This window comes from Talpa europaea (genome assembly GCF_964194135.1).
Source record: "Talpa europaea genome assembly, chromosome: 13".
Classification (NCBI taxonomy): domain Eukaryota; kingdom Metazoa; phylum Chordata; class Mammalia; order Eulipotyphla; family Talpidae; genus Talpa; species Talpa europaea.
Genome location: NC_140080.1, coordinates 58,908,854 through 58,936,825, shown reverse-complemented (window position 1 = coordinate 58,936,825; position 27,972 = coordinate 58,908,854). Strand labels below are relative to the sequence as shown.

The following is a 27,972-nucleotide window of genomic DNA, read 5'->3' as shown; positions in this document are numbered from 1 at the left end:
TCAAACCTGAAGAATGGATCTGGACACTTGGCAAAGCACTTGTGAGAAACTGCTAATCCCCAAGTCCAACCAATGGGTATAGAAACCTCATTTGTGGTCAAAGTCACACTCACAGATCAGTTCACAAATGCAAATTCATTTTCTGCTACAGTACCCATAAACCTCATCCACAGCTTTCTGATGACTGACATGTATTCTAGTGGGAAGACCAAAGATAATATCGTCATGGAATTTTCTCTAACATTAAAAGCACAAATAAAAACAAACATGGCCAAACACACAGAGATAGACTTCACAGGATGACATCTCCAGTTGAGGCAGTTCCTAGCAACCATGAGTGCTCTGCCAAATCACATCTGCATTTCTCAAGTGCTGGCCTCAGGTGCTCCCAAAATCTAGGAAGGGAAGCCAGCCCTGCTGTCCAAACACCAGTCTGTTAGGGAGCAGAAATGGGCAATGCCTCTCCTCCTAGGAGCTATTTTTTGCAAAAGTCAAGAGAAACCTGGAGTAGAAACTTTCAAAGCAGGAACTACTCTATGACTCAGATTTTTGGGGAGATGCCCCATTAACTATTTGAGGGCACTCAGTGTCATTCAGCAAATGATTCTTTTCAGTGCTAATGGAGTAAAAACAACAGAAGCAACAACTCTTTTAGTGCATGGATTATAATCCCAGGAGTTAAGAATTCATTCCCTTTTTTCTGAATGTCACTGTTCAGCAAAGGTCATATAAGGACCTGGCACACTCCTCATCTGCTGCCTTGTTGGGACAGGCATCGTCTGTTAGTCCCAACTAACCAATGTTTGTCAGGAGGAGCTGTGTTGGTAGCTGTGGGCAGCTGTGTGTTGACAGAGAACTGGTTCCTCTCCTTTTTCTTTTACTCTTACTCTTTTCTTTCGCTCTTTTTAAATCTGAATTTCCAGGGGCCTCCCTGGTGGTGCAGGTGGTTGAACGCAGTGCTGTGAAGCTGTCCGCAGCCTCTGCAGTGTTGGTTCGATCCCCGCCAGCCGCAGAGCAACCCACATGGTGAGCAGACCTCTCCTGTCTCGCCTGCTGCTCCCCTCAGCAGTGTATTTCATCAGTCTGCCTGTTCTGTTCCCCACTCTGTCTTGGGTGAATCCTCTCACCCTCCCGTGCATCTGGCCTGTACCCCGGTTCTTGTATAAATAAAATAAATCTTTAAAAAAAAATCTGAATTTCCAGCTTCACTGCAAAGCCATTTCTAAACAATAGGTTTCCCAAACTAGTCTCAGGTTTGTCAGAGGGTCTCATTCCCCCTGACTGAACATGGACCGTCTCTAACGATGCGGAGAGAAGGTGACTCATAGGTGTGTACTTACTTTCATCTTACAAACCCAGTCTCCCTAAACTTCCAAAACTCTGTGTTTTGAACTAAAAGAGACTTAGGAGATGATGATATCCTCTTATTTTAAGAGTATGTGCAGGTGCCCACTGGAAAGAGGTGACTAATAAGGTGTGTGCCTAAACAGAAGCAAGCAGGAATTAACATTCTGGAACATTTTAACCTATTCAGTTTGGGAATGGGTTGCTTTTGGAAACCTTTGGCAAGTAGCTGTAATGAGTTACTTTTCAGCTTTTCAGTGTGTGCACATGTACCAAGTCATCAGGTCTGCTAATGCCACTGAGAACTGGAATACCCTCCTTGGCAGAAATGAGTAATTTTTTTTAAAGATTTTATTTTTTTATATGTTTTATTTATTTATACAAGCACTGGGTACAGTCAGAAGCGCGGGAGGGTGAGAGGATTCACCAGAGACAGAGCAGGAAGCAGAACAGGCAGACTGACAAAATACACTGCTGGGGGGAGCAGTGGGCACGGCAGGAGAGGTCTGTATGCCATGTGAGACCCTCGCCGGCCAGCCGGGGATCAAACCAGCGCTGCAGAGGCTGTGGGCAGCTTCGCAGCCCAGCGTTCAACCGCTGCGCCACCAGGGGAGGCCAAGTTATTTATTTTTTTTATTGGTGCTATATTAAGATCCTCTCTTTAGCACCTGTGACTATCTGTTTATAAGTACTCTTGCTGATCCTGAAGAGGAGAGTCTATCTTTAAAGATTGGGATACTACTTTACAATTTAATTAATTATGCCAGTGGTGGCATCGATATCTGAATTTTTACCTCCCATCTTTATATTTTCAGGGGGACCAAGAGAAAACAGTCTATTTCCTGCAAATTATCCATTCCACACCAAAATAACTAGATACAAGTTAGTTTTTTAGAAGTTCAATGAAAAAGTAGGTAGGAAAAGGTAAGAGTTTACTTTTACTTAAGTAGAGTACTCAGAGAAGCAATTATTACAACATACACAGTTCAATTTGATCCTTATATTTATAGTGAATAAGTACCTTTGGGAAGATATGGTCACTGAATATTAACAGTAAGATTATTTGAAGTTTCCACACTGTGAAATGATTCTTTCATTATACTGAGAACACACACATTCACCTGATCATACATGGCAACACACTTTGTGGGTTATTTTTTTTAATTATTTTTTGCATAGAGGAACTGGGGTGTAGGCCAGAGGTGTGGGGTGTGAGAGGATACACCAGAGACAGAATGGGGAGCAGAAAAGGCAGATCTAGTGAAATATGCTGGTAAGGCGAGCAGCGGGCCAGATAAGAGAGGTCTGCTGCACCATATGTGGATTAGTTCTCACCTGGGCATCAAACTCAGGCTAGGTGCTACTGCTGAGACTTAACCCCTACACCACCAGGAAGGCCTGGCAACAAACTTTCTATGTTTGTTAAATAGAGGGAAGAAAAAGCAACCCTTCTCATTTTATCTGGCTAGGGTGTCCCTGGGGCCATGCATGAGCTCTAGGAACAAGGGAATGCTTGCGTTGCATCACTTTAGCACTTCTCCTTTTTCCTGAGTTAATTGCAGGAAGCACTGGAATACCTACAGTATTTTCGAGTTTTTTCCAATAGATGCTATGGTATGCTGGTGGCTGCTAAGCATGGTTATCAGGCCCTATAATCCAGTATTCCTTTGGGAAACTACTGACCTTGGGAAGGTAGAAAAGCACTGAATTAAAATCTAAGGCCTGGGTTACAATTCTGGTTCCCCCACCCTTACAGCCACATCATGTTGATGAGGACTTAGTTTTCTCATCTGTATGATGGGATAATAATAGCAGTCTTGCTCATGGTTTTTATGCAATTCAAATTAGATAACTGATGGGAATGATGAGAATATATTTTACAAGTCGTAAAATGCAAAACTATGTGGGATTTGTTCTTTGGTGAAAACTTACTCTCTTAGTTTCAGTGACATTTGCAAATATTACTTCTGAGGAAAAAAAAAAAAACTTACCCACAATCACACAGCCTTTAGACCTGGGTTTGTGCTTCACACAACTGCTTCTGCTGCTACGGAAAAGGGCCATATCTCAAAAGATTCTCCACCCACAAGTATTTCTTTATTTCTATAATGCAAGGGCATATTATGCACCCACCTTCAACTTAGAGTTCACAGCAGACACGTGCTGTCACATCAGGGAAATCTACTTAGTAATCCAACCCTATTTCCAGGTTAGTTTGAGCTGAGCCATGGGATTGTACTATTGTCCAAGATGACCAATTATTTTCTATCCATGATTAAACATTATAAACAAGATTTTTCTTTATTACATAACCCAGAGTTCAAACTCCTTTGTACTGCAGGTCTTTGCCAATGGATAGAAGCTCAAGTTCACTGTCTGCTGTTCATATTTTTTAAGGGCCCCATTGTATGAAATAATATTCATGGATGATTGCCTAAAAGATATGGGGGACTTCTATTCCTCCAGATACCCTAAATTCTAGCTGCACATCAAAATAAACCATCAAAAACTAGCAGGCTTAGACTGAATCTTTTTGGCCTTATGTGGAGCTCCTTTTACTGAGTTATGCTTTGGCAGTATGCCATTGGCTTACATTGAGGGATATTTCAAGCAACAGTCCTACAAAGATTGCGAGGATAGGGATAATGCTGAAGATATTTCCACCACACTGTGCCTTTGATGAGAACCAACAGAGAAATGTCCCTTGGCTTTTCATTCCATCAAAAGCCTTTTTTCTCCTGAGAAACTACTTTTTTCCATATGGGCACAGCAAAGTTCACATCTCCCTTTTTGCTTTGGCATCTAGGAAGCTCAAATTTTTGTTCCATCTCTAACAACTATCACTATGTAAATTGTATATCAACAACTAACTGTTCATGATCTTATTATTTTTTATCCTTTATATTTCCTACATTTAAATTTCTTCTTTATACATTATCTGCTCCTGTAAATTCCACTAAATCCTTTTGAGAACATTAACTCTTCATGGTCTTCCAGAAGCCAAAAGGGCTTTCCAGCCTTATCTTTTCCCACTCTCTCCCATGAATCCAAGTCCATGATCCAACCACACTAACCCTCTTCATACCTTGAATCTGTGTCCTTTTCATGTTGTTCTGCAACTGCTTGTGCAGGCTCCTCTTCCTGGAATACCCTTTGCCTATTCGTTAGCCCAGTGAAATCCTATCACAACTCATAGCTCCTATCTCTGTTTCATATAGCTTTTTATTCATAATACCAATGTGGCACTTACACTATATTTCAGTAGACTATGTATATATATTGTATCCTTTGTGAGATCATAAACTTTTCGAAGGCAGTGCCAATTGCATTTTTCCTTTATTATCTCCAATGTCTAACCACAGTTCCAGATATCCAATAGTTGTTCTACAAATGTTTATATAATTCATGAGTAAATTATACCCCTTTTTCAGCACCAGCACCTGGGACCCATGCATTCAGTTCCCAACCTTGGTAACAAACATGCCATCTCAGTACTTGCATGTGGATTGTTGGGGTGGTTGCTGGAGGTGCAGATGCTGGTGTCTTTTCGAGTTTGGGATAACAGGTCGCATCAGTCCTTCCTCAGAGCAGACCTTAATCGTCCTACCCTCAAATGTTCTTCAGGAGACAGGAATACAGGGATGCTTCCCTATGGCCAACATTTGCTGCAGGCATTTGAGAACTTGGTCAAATTCCAGCTGTTTGTCACTGATGAGAACAGAACAGCAATCAGATGAAGCCAGGAACATAAAAAGGTGCACCTGATATGGTCTGATTCCATAGGAAAGAGGGGCCCAGATGTGGGGGTGGGAGGCAACCTGGGGTGCTGGGTGCATGGCGAGTGTAAAAATGCATATAAATGCTGAGGAAAGTTAACACAAGAAACGAATTATTCAATCAATTTTCCGAACAATGGCGTGGAAATGATGCTACCACAGCCTCCCTTGTCCTCCCAGTGCCAGAATATAGTATGTTTCTCATTTGTTTAAGAATCTGAAATATCCAGTGAATGATGAAATAGAACATAAAAATAGCATTACAGTGTTTACAGCAGAATGTTGCATAAAAACATATTAGACAGGCATTGCAGAGATGATGTTCCACATGGTGGGCAGTCTGCTTTCTACCTTGACACTTGCCCATTTTCACCACTGGCTTGGAGTTTGCTTTCCTCGAAACTTTACATTAAAATGAATGAGATCGTTACTTTTCCACTAGAAGATCACTGAGTCTAATATCCCATTTTACAGATAGATAAACTAAGGTGCTTTCAGAAATGCTGACCTGCCCAAGGCTACACACCGAGTGGCAGCAGAACCAATCCCTGAATCCCAGCCTGCGGTTCTTCCAGGATACCATGCCAGTTGTCTCTTGGTACCCATCAAACAAAAACTAAGTATAATAACTAGACACTCCTGGGAGAATAAGTCAGCCTGCTGTTTTCACATCAATGCCAAGACAGGGAAAAAATACCCTGTAGTGGAGTAACACTCATTTGAAGGTGTGAGCAAGTGATTAACTGGGCAGGGATGGGGACTGAGGTTACAGAGAGAGAGATCATACCTTCAAGCTTGGCATCTGGGGCTGGCTCTGTCAAAGACTCTAGGGGAGCTCAGCATCTGTTGACCCAGTTGTTGGAAGATGAGGTGAGTGAAAGCCAAGTGTGGCAGAATGCAGGGAAAATGCAGCAGAAATTAGGACTTGGCCTCCTGCTCTGCTGATGAGTGTGTTATGTTTGTCACTTGGCAACTGGGTTATGGTATGCATCAGCAAAAAGATACCCCAGATTTTTGCAGTTGAGCTGGGAGAGAGCAGGACCCTGCAAACATTTCACAATTTGGTTGGGGGTGTCATAGGGAAGACAAGAGTGTTTATTGTAATTTCAATTCTGGCACGACAGACTCACCCCTTTCACAGGGAGGCCAAGTGTATCCACCATCCCTGGGCATGCTCGGCACAGGGAAAAGGCTCATGAGAGGTGTCCCAACCCAACCACAGAAAGAACACTAGACATTTTTGAGTTTCTCATTGCCTTTTTTAAACAATAAAACATGGATAATAATCCTTACCAGAAAAATGTGAGGTTAAAAGTTTAATCTGAGTTCACAGCACCACATTCCAAGGGGGCACTGTACTTGGGGAAATTACTCACCTAGAGTTTATATAAGTTCGAGGCGATTAGAGTCAGCCGACAAATTGGAGCCAGAACACGTTTACATTTAGGGCTTAAAATGTAGATTCCTCTTATGGAAAGACAGAAGGGAGGGGGAAAAATCACCCACTACCCAATGTTTCATGTTAAGGGACCAGACTCCATTAAATGTCAGCCCATCATCTCAAACAGTGTGGAAGATCCCAGGGCACGGTCCCTTTCTGTCAGTCCCTCTTGAAAAGCACATGTCACATCTGCTTGCAATCAGCATTTATCTTGCAGCGTGCGTCTGACTCATTTGGAAAACTCAAAGCACATGTTTATTCCTGCTGAGGCACCAGCCATTACTGGGCAATTTACAGGCGCTCTGCAACCCAGAGCACACAGCGATGGAGGGAACTGCCAAGGAGCTCTTCTGGGCTCTCTGACTGCCTGGGTGATAACTTCGCTACCAGCTTTGTAGATAGAGGTGCACCCTCTTCAGCCTCCAATGAGCTCCCTTTTCACTTCCCAGCCTCAATCTCAGCTAACCATCCTCCTTAGCCAGTTGAGGACTCCAAAGCCAGTGTATTTCAGCAAAGAGTAGCAGCAGGCAATAAATGAGAACACATAGCTCATTAGTTTCTGGAAACAAATGCTATTCATGAAACAACTCAAAAATTCTTGGTCACAAAACAAAATCAATGTGCTTTCTTTTCCTCAATCCTACAGACTCCTGGATGGATTTTGGTGACTGCAATATGCTTTTCACATTGCTTCTTTCCACCATCCAATTGGATGTCAAATAGCTTATCTAACAACACTGAAGGTGAGTGCATTGTGAACCTTCTTTACCTGGGCCTACTCAAAATAATACTTTGGGTTGAAAAGTAAAAGTTCAGCTCTCTTGAGTCACCCCTGTGCAACTTAGAGCACATGAGTTGGACATATTCCCTACCCACACTACTCTCTAATATTTGTAGCACTTCTCATTTAAGATGACTGAGGAATTGCACCCTGGAGAGGAGGAGGAGACTTTTGCCTTCCAGGCAGAATGTGCCCAATTTATATTTCTCATCATCAATGCCTTCTTTTCCAACAAGAAAATTTTCTTTGGGAGCTGATCAGTAATGCTTCTGATACCTTGGACAAGATTCATTATGAGAGCCTAATAGACCCTCCCAAGTTGGACAGTGGTAAAGACCTGACAATTTCCAGCATCTCCAATCCGCAGGAATGTACCCTGACTCTGGTGGACACAGGCCTTGGCACGACCAAGGCTGATCTTATGAATAACCTGGGAACCATTGGCGATCCTACTACTAAAGGATTTGTGGAGGCTCTTCAGGCTGGTGCAGATATCGCTATGAATGAGCAATTTGGTGTTGGCTTTTATTCTGCCTACCTGGCTGCAGAGAAAGTGGTTGTGATAATGAAGCTCTATGATGATAATCGGTACGCCTGGGAGTCTTCTGCTGAGGGGTCCTTCACTGTAGGTACTGACCATGGTGAGACAATTGGCCAGGACACCAAAGTGATTCTCCACCTTATACAAGACCAGAGAGCGTACCTAGAGGAGAGTCGAGTTAAAGAAGTGGTAAAGAAGCATTTACAGTTCATAGATAAGCCCATCACTATTTGGAGAAGAGGGAGAGAAATCAGTGATGATGAGGCAGGGGAAGAGAAAGGTGGAAAAAATGAGGACAATAAAGATGAAGAAAAGCACAAAATTAAAGACATGGGCTCAGGTGAGGAAGATGATAATGGTAAGGAATACAAAACAAAAAAAACAACCCAAGAAGATTAAGGAGAAATATTTTGATCAGGAACTGAAAAAGAGTAGGCCCAGAAACCCTGATAACATCACCCAGCAGGAACATGGAAAGTTCTATAAGAGCCTAACCAATGACTGGGAAGACCACTTTGAAGAAGATGAGTTGGAACTTAGGCCACTGTTATTCATTCCACATCTGGTTCCCTTCTGCCTTTTAGAAAACAAGAAGATAAACAACAACATCAAATTCTATGTCTGTTGTGTGGATAGCTGTGATGAGTTGATACCAGACCATCTAAATTTCATCCATGGTGTGGTTGATTCTGAAGATATGCCCCTGAACATCTCTCAAGAAATGTTCCAGAAGAGCAAAATCTTCAAGGTCGTTCACAAAGACACTGTTAAGAAGTACATCGAGCACATCTCTGAGCTGCAGAAGACAAGAACTATAAGAAATTTTATGAGGCATTCTCCAAAACCCTGAAGCTTGGAATTGATGGAAATTCTACTAATCGGCAATGCTTTTTTAAGGTTCTGCTCATACCTCCCAGTCTGGAGAAGAGATGACTTTTCTTTCAGAATATGTCTCTCACATGCAGGAGAAACAGAAGTTCATATATGTAGGGTAAAGAAAATGTCAGGCTTTTCTGCCCTTCCGCCATCAGGATAGATGATGGATCCTTGTCCTGAATGCATGCCTGATGGCGGGCACCTGGAATAGGGTGTGGGCATAGGTAGATGGGATTCAGCTGAGTTAAGACTGTGCTTTTAAGGGCGGCGTCACGGGGGGGGACGCCAGCAGCCCCAGCCAGCCAGCAGCAGCAGTAGCAGCAGCAGCAGAACCAGAACCTGAAGGAGAAGCTGAAGCAGAAGCAGAGAACACCAGAGAGTCCAGATAGAGTGAAGACTTGCTGGGGGCTGGGAGGCCTGCCAGCCTCCCAGCCCCCCAGCCAGCACCCCTGCCTGCCATATGCCTGGTGAACCCCAAATAAAAAACCTGCAAAACTACTGAGGACTCAGACTCCTCCTTTATCCGGTCTGCATGGGATCAGAAAACCTGCCCTGTGTCCAGTCGTACCCTCTACAATTGGCGTAGTCGGCAGGATCCATGCAGACGGGTATTGGAGCCCTCCGAAGACCTGGAGGGACTAAGGAGAACAGGCTGCTTGCCTGTGATGACGCTGGAGGTGCCATGGCGGCACAGAAGTTGGATACGGTCCGGAGCTGTGGGACGAGACCTCACGTGGAGGAGACGCCCAAGAGGACCAGCCAACGACACCGGAAAGGACCAGCCAATGACCCCTGAGGCAGCAGGCCATTGCTGACGCAGGGAGAGGCCAATGGACTTGAACTGATGGACTGATGGACTGACATTCCCGCCAGAAGGTGGAGGATCTTCCAGGTTGATATGTTTTGGGACCCTGGGGGTGGAACAGTTTGGTTTGCAAACCCCAAGAGATGGGAATCTGGGGGTGGCCAGTGGGCCTAGATGGCCAAAAGCAGCCTGTGCATGCCCAGCAGCCAGGTGGAGGAGAAAAGCCAACTAAGAAGGCAAAAGCTGGTACTGATGATAAGTTGAGAAGCCCTGAGTGGCTGTTAAGCAGCCTGAGTATGCTGAAGAACTGTGAGTCTCGTAAAATCACCTGTGGGTGATGCCCTGCTCATTCTTGAGTGAGGGTGAGGAGCTGAGGAACCTGTCCTTGGGGGATGGGTGGGGAATGTGGCTTGGGGTGGAGCCCAAGCCGAATGCAAAGTTTGGATCCCCGACCCATGTGCTTGTGCAGTGGGTTGGCTTGAGAGCAGGGGTCTGTGAGTCGCATGGGTGGCCATGAAGGCCGAGTGTTGGAGCGACTGCAGACAGAAACCCTGAGGGTTGGCGATTACCCCCAACAGAATAAAATTGCCAATCCCAGAGCTAGTGCATCCTGGGGGTGGATGCTGTGTGTGCCTTGTAGCCGAGACTACAGCCAGAGAAGGCCAGGAAGCCTGACGGCTCCTGGTGTGATATAGTAGATGCCGTGAGTGATTCCCCTCCCTCGTATGAGCAGTGCCTTCGGCAGCAGATTTGGTGGCTCATCTGCTGGTACCAATAATTGTCTTTTGCACTAGGTTGGTGCCCTGCCTGGACTTATTTGTGTTCTGTTGTATTTTGTTATATTGCATTTTGTTATATTTGATGTATTTGCTTTTGTGGGCCATGGCTGCATTGTTTGTTTGCTTAGAAAATTGTATATATGTATATAGACTGTATGGCAGAAAACCCTGAGGGGGTGGACTGTAGGGTAAAGAAAATGTCAGGCTTTTCTGCCCTTCCGCCATCAGGATAGATGATGGATCCTTGTCCTGAATGCATGCCTGATGGCGGGCACCTGGAAAGGGTGTGGGCATAGGTAGATGGGATTCAGCTGAGTTAAGACTGTGCTTTTAAGGGCGGCGTCACGGGGGGGACGCCAGCAGCCCCAGCCAGCCAGCAGCAGCAGTAGCAGCAGCAGCAGAACCAGAACCTGAAGGAGAAGCTGAAGCAGAAGCAGAGAACACCAGAGAGTCCAGATAGAGTGAAGACTTGCTGGGGGCTGGGAGGCCTGCCAGCCTCCCAGCCCCCCAGCCAGCACCCCTGCCTGCCATATGCCTGGTGAACCCCAAATAAAAAACCTGCAAAACTACTGAGGACTCAGACTCCTCCTTTATCCGGTCTGCATGGGATCAGAAAACCTGCCCTGTGTCCAGTCGTACCCTCTACAATATATTACATCACTGGTGAGAACAAAGATCTGGGCAATGTGCCTTTGTGGAGAGAGTGTGAAAGTGGGATTTCGAGGTGCTGTATGTGATGCAGCCTATTGCTGAGAATTGAATGCAGCAGCTCACAGAGTTTGACGGGAAGAACCTGGTCTCAGTTACGAAGGAAGACCTGGAGCTGCCTGAGGATGAAAAGAAGAAAATGGAAGCAGCCCACTGCTGCTGTTCCTAATGAGATCCCTTCCCCCCTTGAGGGGTTGAGATGCATATTGAATGGAAGAAGTAAACTAGGAGCTTCTACTTGGAGACTTGTACCCTTTTTATAAGGTCCTCATATCTTCCTCAGTAGCCGTGCACGGCCCTGCCCACCTGGGTCTCTCTGCTGACATCTAGTGCTTTTTCCATTGGTGTCTTTCCTAAGACAAGATGTAAAGGTCTCAAACCCTACCCCCTCAGACATTGACAGTGGTTTCGATGTTGTGTATTGCTATTTTTTTTTTAAGATTTATTTATTTATTGGTTTGTTTGTTTGTTTATACAAGCACTGGGTACAGTCAGAAGCACAGGAGGGTGAGAGAATTCACCAGAGCCAGAGCGGGGAGCAGAGCAGGCAGAAGGACCAAAGTACACTGCTGAGGGGAGCAGCGGGCGGCAGGAGAGGTCTGCGCGCCATGTGGGACCCTCCTCTGGTGGCCGGGGAGCAGCCGGGGATCAAACCGGCGCCGCAGAGGCTGCGGGCAGCTTCGCAACCCAGCGCTCAACCGCTGCGCCACCAGGGAGGCCCGCTATTTTGTTTTGAAAATAAATTATGCAAAATAAAGACAATGCAGTTTTATACAAGAAAGTAAATATTCATGAGATTTAAGCATTTCTGTCTATTGGGTTTTTTTTTTTCTAATTTTGGCTGCTCTTTCAACATTCATGGGAAGACTGTATCCATGATGGGTCAATTTAGATGCTTTTGTGCAAGTGAGAAAAAAGTGCCCCCGCCAAGTGCACCCAACCCTTTGGGATCCTTTCTGTAGAGCAAAACCTGTACAAGAGCCCTGGAAAGAGTTCATGGGCCTTTTCTTTCCAGCAACCTTTGAAAATGGTGGAAGTTCTAAGGTTTGTTTGCCTTAACTAGAAAAGGCCTCATAATGAAATGCAAGAGGCCAAAGGTTTGAAACAAGATCTATCATACCCTTCTGTCTGTGTTCTCTGAATGAACATGCAGTTTGCTCTAGAACTAACTTCCAGATGGAACTAGTTCCTTTGCTGAGTTTGTGTTTACGTTCCCTAGATGCTTCCTGAGTTCTGTAAGTATCTGGGAAAATGGATCTTTCCCGTTCTCCTGGTTTAACAATAAGTCCTGCAAGTTCTTTACTTTGCACCAGGGCCTCCTATCATCCCTCAGACTTTGTTTGCAGACAGGCCTGCCCTTTAAAGCCACTCCCCCTATCTTAGACAATGCCACCAACCTCTGAGCATCAATCTTAGTAGATGCCATTTCCTAGAGCAGCGGGTTCTATGCATTTTAAACATATACCCCCGATTTCCTTATTTCCTTTATAATTTATATTCTTTATAAATTATCTACAGAAGCTAATATAATTCTCAATAGTCAAGACACAAAATATACTTAGAGATTTATCATAACAAAAATGCACATTTCCATCCATATTCCCTAGTAATATTTTAAATAATTTTGGATGTTTATTTTGGCCAACTACCTGGCAAATCAAATTAGAGAATCCCTGTTTTGTGTTGTAACACTGTAACGTTGCCATGTGGTTGCCAAACAGCAGGAGTAACAGAAGTGCTACTTCTATCATTTTTGTGTCTTTGCTTTTCTGGGGTCCATAATTATTTAATCCACAATTACTTTATAAGTCTTTTTAAGACACCTGTCTATTTTGTGGAGGTTAAAACTAGATAATACAACAGGTAAAACCATTTAGTCAGGTGCAAGTAACCAGGCTCGGAATACACTCTGTCTTTGAACTTGAGAACATGAAGATTAAAGACTTGCCTATTCATTCAATTAGGTTTAATATACAGTCAGGAAGAAGTGAGAGTTTGGGGGCTGACAGAAAAAAGATAATTTTACAATGGATTCCATATTGACATCATTTCTTGTTTAGAGAACTTTCTAACAAGGCAAAGTTAGATACTAAATATGTCCAGGTGTGTTAAATACCTCCAAAGGAGAGCAAGTTAAGTATATGACCTAATTTTTAAAGTTTAGAAAAAGAAAAAAAATTAGGCAAGGCCTGTTTTCCACGTCTCTCCTCCACAGTTAATTCCTGAAAGCATGGAAGTAAACCACTGGAGAAGGGCTTTTTTTCTCTAGTCCTATCACCGTCAATAAATTGACTTTGTCACCCCATTCCAGGTTTGAAAAAATTAGAACTTACAATGTTCATTTTCAGTCTCAAGGGTCATAATTTCTAGTTTGAGGGGGATTCCTACTTTATCCAAGAAAAGCAACTACCATCAAGGTGAAAAGAACTAGCAGCAAATTCTGCTTTCCCCAAAACACAAGATCAGCAGATTTTTCCAATTTTACCAGTGAAGACTTCTCTGATGCTTGAAAATAAATGGTCCTGACCCAGGGCTTCTCTCATGCATGAACATCTCTCTGACCCCAGAAGTAGTTCTGTACATTTAGCAGGTTCCAACTTAGGGGTGGTGATCTGGGGAAAGTGGAGGTGGCTGACTTAGCAAGGTCAGTGGCAGGAAAATCTCATGAATGGGAAAAGAAGACTCAAGTTTTGTAAGAGTTAGGAGAGTTTACTACAAGTTAGCTTATGTACTCAACTATCTAACTCAGTTGTCCTCCATAAAGTTCAAAGTCAACAATTATACAAGGAATGAGAAGAAAATTGACAGTGAAGCCAACTGAAGATGTGGATGAAGATATGAAATCTTCAGGTTTTTCTGAAGGGGGGTATATAGAAGCTGACAGCTCTGACCTTATTTTCCATGTGCTGCTTCTTTTTGTGCTTCTTGGAGGTGTTTACATACTGGCTCTAAGTGTCTATGGATTTAAATAATACAACAAGGAGAGAGGAATTAAAAGCCAGTCTATATGTAGTATCCAGACCTAAATCCTAACCTAAACATCCAAATTCCTGTGATCTTGTTACCAATTTAAGAAAACAGAGAAAGTCCAAATAATGCCAAGCACAGAAAGGCCACCCATGCATACCAGGCTACTTTATCAGCAGCTCAAGGCTGTTTATAAAAAGCAAAATCAACCAAACCAACCAACAACAACAACAAAAAAAAAAAACAAGAAAAATCAACACTTGAAATACCATCCTGGAATATGCACAATGGAGTCTGAGGTTGAGGATATTTTCTGCTGGTCTCGGACCAAGAATATGATGCTTTCGGCAGATTGAACAACAGAAGGCCAGGGTGGGGACCACCAGTGTGAACACATGATGTGGGCAGCAGGGAAGTGGGCTAAAGACTGACTTCTCCAAAGGCTACTCTCTTGGCTGGCAGCTCTCCCCTGCTCGTGCTGTTCCTGTTAGCTGAGTCCTTTCTTGTCAAACAGACCACGAGCTGCCATCCCCTGTCATGTCACTCACTAATTTATTCATCTATTTAGCAAATATTTATTGAACTCCTGAGGGTCAGGCCCTGGGGATACACACATGAATGGAACATGCAAGGACTCTACCTGCATTTGAGGTTGTCTCTGAGTCTCCCTGGCAGACTGTTTGCTTCAGTTTAGCTAAATACAGATGCTCTGGAGTAGAACTGTACTTTGCTCAGTCCTTAGCGCTACTTAACTTACAACTGGTTGTAAATTCGGGATGATGCTGAGTACTTAGAAGAAATAGGTCACTCTGCTTTGGCCTGGGGCAGATGTGTGGGGAGGATTGTGGTAGAGCACTTGGGAAATTAATTTTCATCTGTTTCACAGTTTGCTTGGAACTAGACCAACCTTTAACAGACCCCTGTTCTTGGCTCAATCCTCAAGCAATGCTTGTTAAAGGGTGGGGGTGGGGAGACTGGAGAGGCTCTATTTATTCAAAGTCTATAGACACTCCCATGACAAAGTATTAGCATGGACCTTCAGGTTTCCATTAGCGCAAATGATTAACCCTTTTCATCTCCATTTCTCTCCCCAGTGTAGGTCTATTGGCTGTGTTAGGGAGGAAAGGAACTACAGAAAGACAGTGGCAAGTGGGTATCTGGAGAACAGAAAGTGCCCAGATAAGTTCCAATGTGGATGATCTCTGGGTGCTAGGAAATGAAGCACGGGTTGCTCTGAAAAAAGCGGAGTGCTTTCAGTCCAATCCATGCCAATTGTGTGTTCAACATTTCTAGGGTAAATAGATCCTTTTAGTCTGCCTTAAGTTCATGCACTTGGAATGACCAATCATGTACACTTAAACGTGTAATAAAACTTAAGGGAAAAAAGGGTGCAGGGCTTGCAGAGGAAATGAGCTATTACTCCTCTGGCATGGAAAGGCCATTGTATTTCATGTATGATTTGACCATGCTTCAGGAAAGCAGTTTGGACTTTAAATGGCACATTTCCTTTCTTCTTTATTAGGCTTCCTGAGGGGTTATTTCACCCCAGGTACTTTCTTATACTAAGTAATATTTCAGTTGCATCATGCAAGTCCAGAGATTATGCAGAACTCAGTGATACTTGCTATGTCACTAATGGTCAACAACTGGCAGACTGTGATCCTGGAATCCTGAGACACACACTTGAATCTGTGGTGGATGTTTCTAACTGCCAGAATGTGTCTTCAATCATGGAAGCAATGCTCAGCACATGACGATGGGTGTGCAGTGCAAGACGTGACCAACTGTGTTTCTTAAGATGGGCATTTGTGCCATTATTTATTATTGTTCTGGTAACATTTATTATTTTGGAGGGTTTGTTGTTGTTTTAAGAAATTACAGTGTGTGTGTGTGCGTGCACGCGTGCACATGCATGCATGTAAGAAATAGCCTAAACCTTCTTTCTCTGAGTTTTAGAGCAAAGCAGCATCTGGGAACATATGGTTCCAGCTTCCTGAAAAACAAACTTTCCTTCCTTATTTTGTTAAAATGCATACTTTATCCCTAGTGAAATCAAGACTAGATTAGTTAATGGAATTTTATTTTCAGATTTATCTACATGGGAACATCAATCTCATTAGACCCTCCCAAGGCAAGGACTAGTGGAATGTAGACTTCGTCTTGCACATGAATGTTTTTTGAACACAACCCAAAAACCCTCGCCTAGAAACTGGTGAGATTTTCTGCATGAAATTGCACAATGAGCCTTGCTTCACTCGTCTTAATATTTAGGTATCTAAAATTAGTAATTCATGAGTGAAATCTAATCTTTTTATTTGCATTATAGTTATGCAGATCTGTAACTGCTCCTACTGGCTGGTCTTTTAAAATAATTTCTCTGTAAAATCTCCAGCAACTCTGTCAAAGTTATGCAGTTCCCTTTGGCTTCCTTACAAGGATTCGAACCTAATTCCAAGGGAAACAGAATAGGTTTTCAAAAAGCCAAACTGTTCTTTGCTCTTCAGCTGCTCATGAAAGTACAATTATTATCAACAGAAAAGATACTTTTTAATTGTCACCAAGGACTTGTCCTCAGTATTCTGGGATTGTCTTGGATCAAAAGTCTGGGTGCAGCAGGCAGGGCTAGCTCCAGCATTGGCCTTAGAGCCACAATCATCCTCCTGGCTTGAAGTTGGCCTATCTTATCCCTTAGAGATAATCTATAAAGTACTGCATGGGAATATACTCCAATATAATTTGTGAGGTGTGGCGCTGACCACATCATGTCACATAAGGTTTCATAACAGCTTTGATTCCTCTTCAGGGTCCAGAGACAGGAAGGCTGAAGGTCATGTTACATGGAGACTAGATCTGAGAGCACCCAAGAGGCCTGAAAGGAGTCTCGCTTCCAGAGGCGTTAACCCTTGGTTCTGACAAAGGCCTCCATTCCACGCTAAGACAGCAGAAGGAACATTACAATGGAAGGCACAAATAATGTAGAGTCCAACTACATTGCCAAAGTTTATAGTTTCCTCATCTGTGTAACCAGAGTTTGGGTATATTCAACCCTTCAGAGCCCCTCCAACTCTCATTTGTATGATTCTGAAATTCTATTCTACTCAGAAAGATACCCTGGCAGAACATGTAGAGCAAAACCACAACATTACAGTATGAAAGAGGGGACTTATGACAGTTAACTGTGTCCAGAAGATGCCACGGTGAGGAGGTGACTCCCCCTGCATCTTCTACTGCAGTTAGAAAATCCGGCAGGGATCTCAACAATGCGGGAGATGCCCTGCCCTATGAAATGTTCCACCTAGTAAAGGGTCTTAGCAGTAGTTGAATTAGGGTTAGCCCCATAGCTGGGTTAAGGATCCCACCCCCCAAAGCTGAGCACCAGTTAAAGTTTGTTCCTCATTTCAGGTGTATGACTGGGAATCCCCTGGTGGATGGGTTGTGTGCACAAAAGCAGGACATACATAAATGGGGCATGGAATGAGGAAGCAGCCACGGCCTGAGCTACCACTTTGGGGAAATGCTGTGTTGCCCCCAAGCCACGCACATGTACTTCTCCTTCATTGGTTAAGTTACTCTATCCTTCAGAAAGCTTTCCAACTTTTCACTGGAGTCTTAGCACTCAGAAGAATGCTAATCCTGAGAGGAATTTTAAATATTTGGTTTTTAAGAACTAGACTTTAAGAAACAAAGACTTACAGATATGTGTGACCAGCTTATAAGAGACCCTGAAGTAAGAAGCACAAACCAGACCCAATGAGACAAGATCACAAAAGGACTCCAGCTGGAGCAGAAGGCCATTCCCTGAGGATGCCCAAGTCCTTGGGGAGATGTGACTGGCAACAAGGAGCACCAGTCACTCTCTCCTTTTTGGTTTGGTGGGGGTACATGTTTACAGCAAATTGTATTGGGTCCTTACTTATCACAGGGTGTATTTTTAATCACTTTCAGAATAACCCCTTGTTGTCTTCATAAGGCCCCTGGATTTAAAAACAACAACAACAACAACAACAAAAAAAACCCCAACACTTTCTGCAGTTATGCTAGATATAGGAACTGGGTGAATACCAGGTGACTATGGAAGACAAGATTCTGATGCCCAGAGTGGAAGATCCAGGCTAGAGCGCCCACTTGTCCGACCCTTCAATACACTCAATACAGATGACACAGGGTGTTGCCAACACCACCAATACATGCACTGATATATATGCACAAAAGGACAATATATTGGGCCTCCCCTGGTGGCGCAGCGGTTGAGCGCTGGGCTGCGAGGCTGCCCGCAGCCTCTGCAGTGTCGGTTTGTTCCCCGGCCGCTGGCGAGGGTCCCACAAAATAAAATAAAATAAAATAAAAATAAATAAAAAAGGACAATATATTAAGCAAAGAGTATTTTGTTGGTGGCATCGGTTTTACTTTCAGTGACCCATTACTATCCAGTCTTTTAAAAGACAGCTTTGACTGAAAACACATCAAATTTCTTTTGAAAGTTTCTGTGCAAAAGATAAACGGAGTTGATTGTTAGGTTGTATTTCCATTATCTAACCAAAGTGGAGAGCTGAGTAATTCATACAGTTTGGGCAAAAGGAAGATAAAAATTACCTTGCTAAATCTATCACAGCCACACTGACTTTACTGCCAATTTCCCTGGGTCATTGGGAAGCATTCTAATTCATCTGAAACTAAGCTAACCTGGCAGAGGGATACTTTCCTTGAGTTCTCACACATTTATGGTACTAAAAAAGGAGGGGGAAGGGGTGGAAAAGGTTTTCTTTTTCTGCTCTGGAAATGGAAAAATTCCAGTATCCAAACCAGGGCATCTTCTTTTCCCCCCAAATGTATATGCAGTTAGTTGATGGGTTGATTTTAGGCAAAATGAGACAGTATAACCATCTGAAAAGTAAGTATGAATTGGAAACTGATGAATTTATCTTCACAGATGGCAGCACCAATGTGCTGGTATAAGATAGTTATGAAAGCACTGCTGGATGAACTTTGGTGACTCCTTTTGATGGCTTGAAATCTGTTTATGCTCTTGAAATGGATAATTCCTGTGGCTTTGTTTGTTTATTAGCAATTGTTTTTGAAAGTTTGGGAAAACAGAGCCCAAAAAAAAGGGCAAATAATAACACAAAAATATTCCTCTGCCTGTTCTTTACAAGACACTATAATGAATCAAAATTTATTCTAACAACGCAGAATCCAAAAGTGCCATTTCATATGTTTAAAGATATTAGTGTGATAGAAATTTATGGGAAATTGGTTTGTGGTATTATAAACTATGGCCCTTTTGAGCAAGTCACAAACTTGTTTATGTACTGAATAAAACAAAATATTCAAGACAGGAGGGAACCATGTATTAAGTGGGACTAAGGATGGGGCTGTATGAGTTGAATGAAAAATTAGCCACCCCAACATAGCCCTTTTACTAAGCTGATCCATTCATGGCTGAATGGCTAGTGGTTAACACAAATGAGTCACAGATAGGCAACATGGATTTCTGGCTTACTTTCCTGTCGCCCTCTCCCACTGCCCCACCCTATTCTCTTCTGGTTACCTCTGCTGGGCTTCTGACCTTTTGACTAACTCCCTTTTTCTGACTCCCTGCTTGCCTCCTGGGTTGACAATGGACACAGCCTTGTCCTTCCTCAGTGCTTTCTCAGGCTAGCTTGCAAGCTTCTTTCGTTCACCTTGCTATTATCTCTTGGTAATCATCTCCCCACTCGGTACTGGATTTCAGAACCCCAGTTTGGTTTTGGCCATCCGGCCAGCACTCTGAGCAGCCTTCTCTCAGACCATCAGGACAGACAATGGGATTATGTGAATAACCCGCAGGCACCTACCATTAAGGTCCTTTACTTCCCAGGCTGCTCTTTCTGTGACAGAACCATATTAGTGAGACTGAAGCAAGGTCATGGGTTGCCTGATCTCATAGCTGCTTCTACTGGATGGGCACAGGCACAGAGGCCAAGAGCCTTGCCTATGTGGGCTGAGAAAAGCACATGGGCAGGGAGGTAGGAAGCTTCTAGTGGCTGAACCCCTTCTATTCTGAATCAATGTTGAGGTAAAACCCAAAAAAGATGTCCATTCAACCCTATGTTAAAAGTGCTTTCCTGCTGTGTGGAGATTTCTTGACCTACTAAAGATAGAGCTTCCATATGATCCAGCAGCTCCACTCCTAGGTATTTACCCAAAGGACACAGAAACAATAATTCAAAAGGGCACCTGCACCCCTATATTTATAGCAACACTATTTACATTAGCTAAGCTATGGAAACAACCCGAATGCCCCAAGAAGATGCCCCACATCAAGGAGATGTGGTATAAATACACAATGGAATATTACTCAGCAGTCAAAAAAGATAAAACTCATGAATTTGCAGCAACATAGAGATAGAGCTGGAAGGGATCATGCTCAGCGAAATAAGCCAGAAAGAAAAAGAAAAATATCAGATTGTCTCAGTTGTGGAACCAGGCATTAGCCATTGCTTTGTCATTTTGTGTGTAACAGCCATTTTAGAATTTTAGGTTTTGCTGTTCCGGGAATGACGACTGCATTCCAGAGACAGTTTCAATCCTCACTCCACCCTCACCCTCCGGTCACCAATGAGGGCAAACTTGCCGTAATTGGAGCTGCATCTCAGCCAGGCCAGTCAGCTAAGAATTATAGTCAGGCAAAGTTGAAGAATACATCCTTGTAGCCAATGAGTAACTGCCAGCATGATTTAACCCTATAAAAACCCCTGCTTCCTTTGTTCGGGGCTCTTGATATCTGCTGCTGCGTTGGTAGGTGCTGTGAGCTCGGACTCAAGTCTGTAATAAACTCCCTTTTGCATTTGCATCGGCTGTCTTTGGGTTCTAGGAGGCTATGCTCGCCAAGTCTGCTGATCTTGGGCACAACATCACTCATAGCAGGAATTTAGAAAACCTAAATAAGGGACCAGGAAAAATACTAATTGCAATAAAGTAAAAATCAAAATCAACAAGTAATATAGACCAGAGACACACTACAGTGAGGGGTGGGGGAAGGAAGAGAAGGATTAGGGTCAGAAAAAGGGGGTGGGAATTGCATGGGGAATATAACCAAAATGAAAATGCATTTACATTATGTAAAAATGAAAAATGATGTAAGAATTATATGAAATAATTCATTAAAAAAAAGTGCTTTCCTTGTGATGTCTCCAGGAACATAAAAATATAAAAAAACTTGAGATGGAAAATGTGTCTAGTCTTAATTAAAAAGAGAGTGTGGTAGTTAGGTTTCTCCAGAAAGACAAAAGCAACCGTGTGTGTGTGTGTGTGTGTGTGTGTGTGTGTGTGTGTGTGTATAAGAGAGAGAGCTGCTCACGTGTACATGAGAGATCCTATTGATTAATTCAAAATAACTGAATCATGCCATTACGGATGCCAAGAAGTCTCCAAGATCTGCTGTTTGTAACCTAGTGTAGGGTAAGGTAAAAGGTATCAGGCTTTTCTGCCCTCCCACCATTAGGATAGATGAGGGAACCCTGCGGTCCTGAATGCATGCCTGATGGCGGGCATCTAAAGTGGGTACACCTGGGCTGAGAGACTGGACTTTTAAGGGCGGTGTCACGGGGACACCAGCAGCAGCAGAAGTCGAAAGAGAAGCTGAAAAAGAAGTAGCAGAAGCCGAGAGAGAAGCAGAGAAGGCGGAGAACCCAGATAGAGTGAAGACTTGCTGGGGGCTGGGAGGCCTGCCAGCCTCCTGGCCCCCAAGCACCCCTGCCTGCCGTGTGCCTGGTGAACACCAGTGGGAGACCTGCAAAAGATACTGAGGACTCTGACTCGTCCTTTACCCATTGCAGAATGGGATCCTAGAAAACCTGCACTGTGTCCATTCCTGACCTTACACCCAGAGATCCAGAAGAGCACACAGCTTAGTTCCAGACAGAGTCTGAATGTCTGAGGTTCAGGAGAGCCAGTGGTATGACTTCCGGTTCAAAAGCTGACAGGTCTGAGATCCAAGAAATCTATGTTTCAGCTGATTCTGAAGACAGAAAGAGATCAATGTCTGTGCTCACAAACCTCTCGCTTGCAGGAGGGGCAGCCTTTCTCTTCACTCAGGCCTTCAACTGATTAGGTGATGCCCATTCGCATTAGGGAGAGTAATCACTTTCCTCTGTCTACTGATTTTCAATGTCAATCCCATCTGGAAACATCTTCACAGACACACCCAGAATAATGTCTGGATATCCATGACTCAGTTAAGTTGACACAAAAAATTAACATTAATCTCTCATGTTAAAGACAGGAAGTGACAATACTGCAATGTATCAATCCTGACTGCCCATCATAATCAGCTGGGGACTTTTAAAATAGATGTCTCTGCCCCATCCCAGGCTAATGATCATAATCTCTGTGGGGGTAGAACCTGACATGTAAATTTTTAAAAAGCATCTCAGGTGATTCTGATGTGTTGTCAGAACTGAGAAGTACTGGACCAGAAAGAAGGAATACAATATGTGACTAGATGAATGAAGAATAGGAGGAACCCAGTGAGTTTTCATTAAGTCTTTTTAGAAAGCAAGGTTAAGCTTAAGTCAATTTTTTTAGTTTTCAGCATAAGAGCATTTTTCTATATGGCATGGAGAAAGTGTCCTGGAAAGACCATGGCTTGAAGGTCTGAAAGTCTTAGGTTTAAATCCAGTTGTATCATCTAGTTACTTAAATTCTTGGAAGCCCAGTTTCCTAATTGACAAACTGGGGATAATTACAACCGAGCTAACATGATTTAAAGGTCAGCACAGTGCTCAGCCCCTTAGAGGATATCAGCCAATGTCAGTCTCTTTCTCTAAACTCAGTAGGGATCAAGTAGTATAAAAATATGAGAATCAGGGCCTCTCTGGTGGTGCAAGGGGTTAAGCACAGCACTGTGAAGCAATCCACAGCCTCTGCAGCACGAGTTCGATCCCTGGGCAGTCAGGGAGCAACCCACATGGCGCAGCAGACCTCTCCTATCTTGCCCACTGCTCCCCTCAATGGTGTATTTTGGTCAGTCTGCCTGTTCTGCTTCCCACTCTATCTCTGGATCCTCTCACCCCTGCACCTCTGGCCTGTCCCCCAGCTCTTGTATGCATAAATAAATCGATCTTTTAAAAAAAAATTGAGAATCATGGCCTCCCCAGTGGCGCAGCCGTTGAGCGCTGGGTTGCAAAGCTGCCCGCAGCCTCTGCAGCGCCGGTTCGATCTCCAGCTGCTCCCCGGCCACCAGGCGAGGGTCCCACATGGCGCACAGACCTCTCCTGCCACCCGCTCCTCCCCTCAGCAGTGTACTTTGGTCCGTCTGCCTGCTCTGCTCCCTGCTCTGGCTCGGTGAATTCTCTCACCCTCCCGTGCTTCTGACTGTACCCAGTGCTTGTATAAATAAATAAATGAATCTTTAAAAAAAATTTGAGAATCAGCAACATTCTCATCATACATGTAATCCCATCTATGTTTTTAATAAGTGATACCTCTCATACACATTTCATTTTGCAGTCTTTCTTTTCAATCACTATCTTATATCCAAAACTGTAGTTCATAAACAGAAAAATAAAAGATGTCAGATTTTGAACTTGGAAAGGAATGAATGCAGGATTAAACTTGAATTATTCATAGTTGTGTCAGAGTAGAAACTCTCTAAGAAATTCAAGTATTTCCAAATAGTGAGAAAAGGAAAAAGAATGGGGAAAGCAAAAGGGCAAAAGGAAAGAGATTTAAAATTTTCTTTAAGTCAAATTTCAGAGAGAGGAGTAGGTCTAAACTCATTAATATACACAGAGAACCATCGGAAATTATTGTGCCAAACTTATTTCACACTAAAATAGGGATTGAAATCTGTCTTGTTTTTTTTTTCACAATAAAGGAATATTCTATATACGGAGACAAATATTCTAACTTCTAGAAGAAATATCTCTATCCCTCAAAATACAAGCATTCAGAGGCGCACAGGGAGCGCGTAGCACATCACCATTTTAGAACAGGGACATTTCTTCAGTAAAGACTGCTTGAAACCGGCAGAAGACTCCCGGAGGAGCCAAAGGTGAGCTGGGAAGTTCGCCCATGCCAGGCCCCTGCTGGCCTGCAGTCCAAGCCCAGAGTGGGAGTGGGAATCCACCGCCGGGGCAGACCGGGTATGCAGAGGAATGCGAACCCGCAATGCCACTTTAGAACAGGGACCTTTCTTCAGTAAAGCCTGCTTGAAACTGGCAGATGGCTCCTGGAAGAGCCAGAGGTGAGCTGGGAAGATCACCCAAGATGCCGGCCGGTCCAGCAATACAGTGTCCCAGTGCATACGGCAAATTAGAAAACAGATAGTAGGGAGTAGAAAAACCACACACAACCCAGAAACTCCTCAGAAAAAACACGCACCACAAAAAGAAAACCACCCCCCAGATTGCAACGACAGTAACTTGGAAGAACTTTTGAGCCTTCCAGAAAGAGCAATTAAAATTGCCATTATTAAAAAACTGATAGAAGTCATAAAGGAAAACGATGATAAGGGAAAAATAATCAATGATCAGAAGAATGAAATTGACTCCCTAAAGAGGGAAGTAAAAGAAATGCAGGAGATCAAAGGATTAATGGAGGCACTAAAGAACTCTGGGAAAAGCAATGAAAGCAGAATAGATGAAATGGAAGAACGAATAAGTACTCTTGAAGACACAGAAATAAAAAGAACCAAAACAGAAAAGGAAAGAGAAGTAAGAAGGAAAAAGACTGAAGAAAGACTTCGGGAACTATCTGACTTCATGAGGAAAGGAAATATAACAGTTATAGGAATCCCAAAGGAGAGGAGAGAGATGTAGGAACAGAGAAAATATTCCAGGAGATAATTGAAGAGAACTTCCCAAATGTGAAGAAGGAGCTGAAAATTGATATACAAGAAGCAAGAAGAACACCAAACTTCCACAACGAAAGGAAAAATACAGCAAGACACATAATGGTAAAGCTCCCAAGAATCCAGGACAAGGAAAAAATAATGAAGCTGACAAGAAAAAAGAAAAAGATAACATTCAAAGGAAAACCAATCAGACTGACATCAGACTTCTCCGAAGAAACACTACAGGCAAGGAGAGAGTGGAGGGACATAGTCAACAGACTCCAAGAAAACAGATGCCAACCAAGAATACTCTACCCTGCAAAGCTCTCCTTCCTCTATGAAGAAAGAATAAGGACCTTCCCAGACAAACAGAAACTCTGGAATTTCATTATGACTAAACACTCACTCCAAAAAATACTACAAGGAGTCCTAAAGCCAGAACCTCGGAGGGATGAATAACAATGAAAGGTCAAAAAAAAAAAAGTTATTAAACGAACAAATAAATAAAATCAAAGGAAAGACAAACACAATGGCAAACACAGATGCTAACATATCAATATTAACTCTAAATATAAATGGACTAAACTCTTCAATAAAAAGACACAGAGTCGCAGCCTGGATTAAGAAAAAAAAAAAACCCAACCTTTTGCTGTCTCCAGGAAACACATTTAGCTACAAAAGATAAAAATAGACTCAAAGTTAAAGGATGGAAAACAATTCTACAAGCAAATGGAGCAAAAAAGAAAGCAGGAACAGCTATACTTATATCAGATAAAACAGATTTCAAACTCAAAAGGATAAAAAGAGACTGCAATGGTCACTACATTATGATCAAGGGGACAATACTTCAAGAAGAAATAACACTCATTAACATATACTCACCAAACGAAGGAGCACCAAAATATATCAGACAACTGTTGTCCTCTCTGAAAACAGACATCAGAGAAAACACATACGTAGTGGGAGGCTTCAACACACCACTATCAACAATGGATAGATCAATGAGACAAAAAATAAGTAAAGACACTAAAGCTCTAAATAGGGATCTAGAGCGCTTGGGCTTAACAGACATTTATAGAACACTAAACCCAAAAAAATCTGAGTGCACATTTTTCTCAAGCACACACGGATCATTCTCCAGGATTGGTCACATACTGGGACACAAGACAAACATCAACAGATATACCAAGATCGAAATCATACCAACCATCTTTTCTGACCATGAAGGCATCAAACTAGAAATAAACCATAAAAAGAAGGCAAGGAATCTCCTTCCTCATGGAGATTGAAAACCACACTTCTGGAAGACCACTGGACTAACGAGGAGATCAAAGAAGAAATTAAAAAATTCTTTGAATTGAATGACAAGGAGGACACCAATTTCCTAAATGTATGGGATGCAGCAAAAGCAGTAATAAGAGGAAAATATATAGCAATAGAGGCTCACATCAAGAAACAAGAAAGAACTCAAAGAAACAACCTAATCTTGAAGCTCAAAGATCTAGAAAAAGAACAACAAAAAACCCCAAAACCAGTAGAAGAAAAGAAATAATAAAAACCAAAGCAGAAATAAATGAAATCTAAACTAAAAAAAACAATCCAAAAGATCAATGAAACCAAAAGCTGGTTCTTTGAAAAAATCAATAAAATAGACAAACCCCTAGCCAGGCTCACAAAGGAAAAAAAGGGAGAAAGCACAAATAAACAGGATCAGAAATGAAAGAGGAGAAATCACAATGGACACAGCATAAATCAAAAGAATAATCAGTAACTACTATGAACAACTATATGGAAACAAGTTCAACAATCTAGAGGAGATGGACAAATTCCTACAACTCTACAATCACCCAAAGCTAGATAAAGAAGAAATAGAACACCTAAATAGACCAATTATAAGCAGCGAAATTGAAATGGTAATCAAAAACCTCCCCCAAAACAAAAGCCCAGGACCTGATGGAATTACAAAAGAATTCTACCAAACATTCAGAGACGAATTAGTGCCTATCCTTCACAAACTCTTCCAAAAAATTGAGAAGGAAGGGACAATACCAAACACGTTCTATGAAGCCAACATCACACTAATACCAAAACCAAACAAGGACAACGTAAAAAAAGAAAACTACAGTCTAATCTCACTAATGAACACTGATGCAAAAATCCTCAATAAAATTTTAGCTATCAGAATCCAACAATGTATCCATAAGATAATTCACCACGACCAAGTAGGATTTATTCCAGGGACACAAGGGTGGTTCAACATCCAAAAATCAATCAATGTTATCCAACACATCAACAAAAAGAAATATAAAAACCATATGATAATATCAATAGACGCTGAGAAAGCTTTCGACAAAGTGCAACACCCATTCATGATAAAAGCCCTTGAAATTCTTGGGATACAAGGAACATACCTCAACATCATAAAGGCCATCTATGACAAGCCAACAGCCAGTATCATTCTCAATGGTGAAAAGCTGAAAGCATTTCCATTAAGGTCTGCTTTTCAATATAATACTGGAAGTCCTAGCCAGAGCAATAAGACAAGAGAAAGACATACAAGGAATCCAAATAGGAAAAGAAGAAGTCAAAGTATCACTATTTGCAGATGATATGATAATATACATAGAAAACTCCAAAAACTCCACAGAAAAACTAAGTCAACTCAGCAATCACTTCAGCAAAGTGGCAGGATACAAAATCAACACGCAAAAAGTCAGTAGCCTTCCTATACACAAACAATAAATCTGAAGAAGAAGAAATCAAAAAAACCATTCCTTGTATTATCAAAACAAAAAAAAATCAAATACTTGAAATAAATCTAACCAAAAGAGGTAAAGGACCTGTACAAAGAAAACTATAAAACACCGTTAAAAGAAATAGAAGACACAAAGAAATGGAAAGACATCCCCTGCTCATGGATTGGAAGGATAAACATTATTAAAATGGCCATCCTACCAAAAACAATACACAGATTCAATGCTATTCCAATCAAAATTTCAATGTCATTCTTCAAAGAAATAGAACAATTATTGATGAAATTCATATGGAATCACCAAAAACCCCAAATAGCCAAAGCTCTCCTAAAAGAAAAGAAGGGAATGGAGGCATCACACTCCCAGACTTCAAACTATACTACAAAGC

General features: G+C 42.5%; 1 protein-coding gene and 1 pseudogene across 2 annotated transcripts in view; one reads left to right on the top strand and one right to left on the bottom strand.

The window, feature by feature from the left end:
- Positions 1-27,972, bottom strand: part of COLEC12 (collectin subfamily member 12) — a gene marked incomplete at both ends in the record, with an annotated part of 189,161 nt that overhangs the window by 66,796 nt on the left and 94,393 nt on the right. The gene's annotated exons all lie outside the window — the stretch shown is intronic.
- On the top strand, positions 7,474-8,878 carry LOC311182840 (heat shock protein HSP 90-beta-like; annotated as a pseudogene). Its single transcript has one exon. The product of its transcript is annotated as a heat shock protein HSP 90-beta-like (transcript).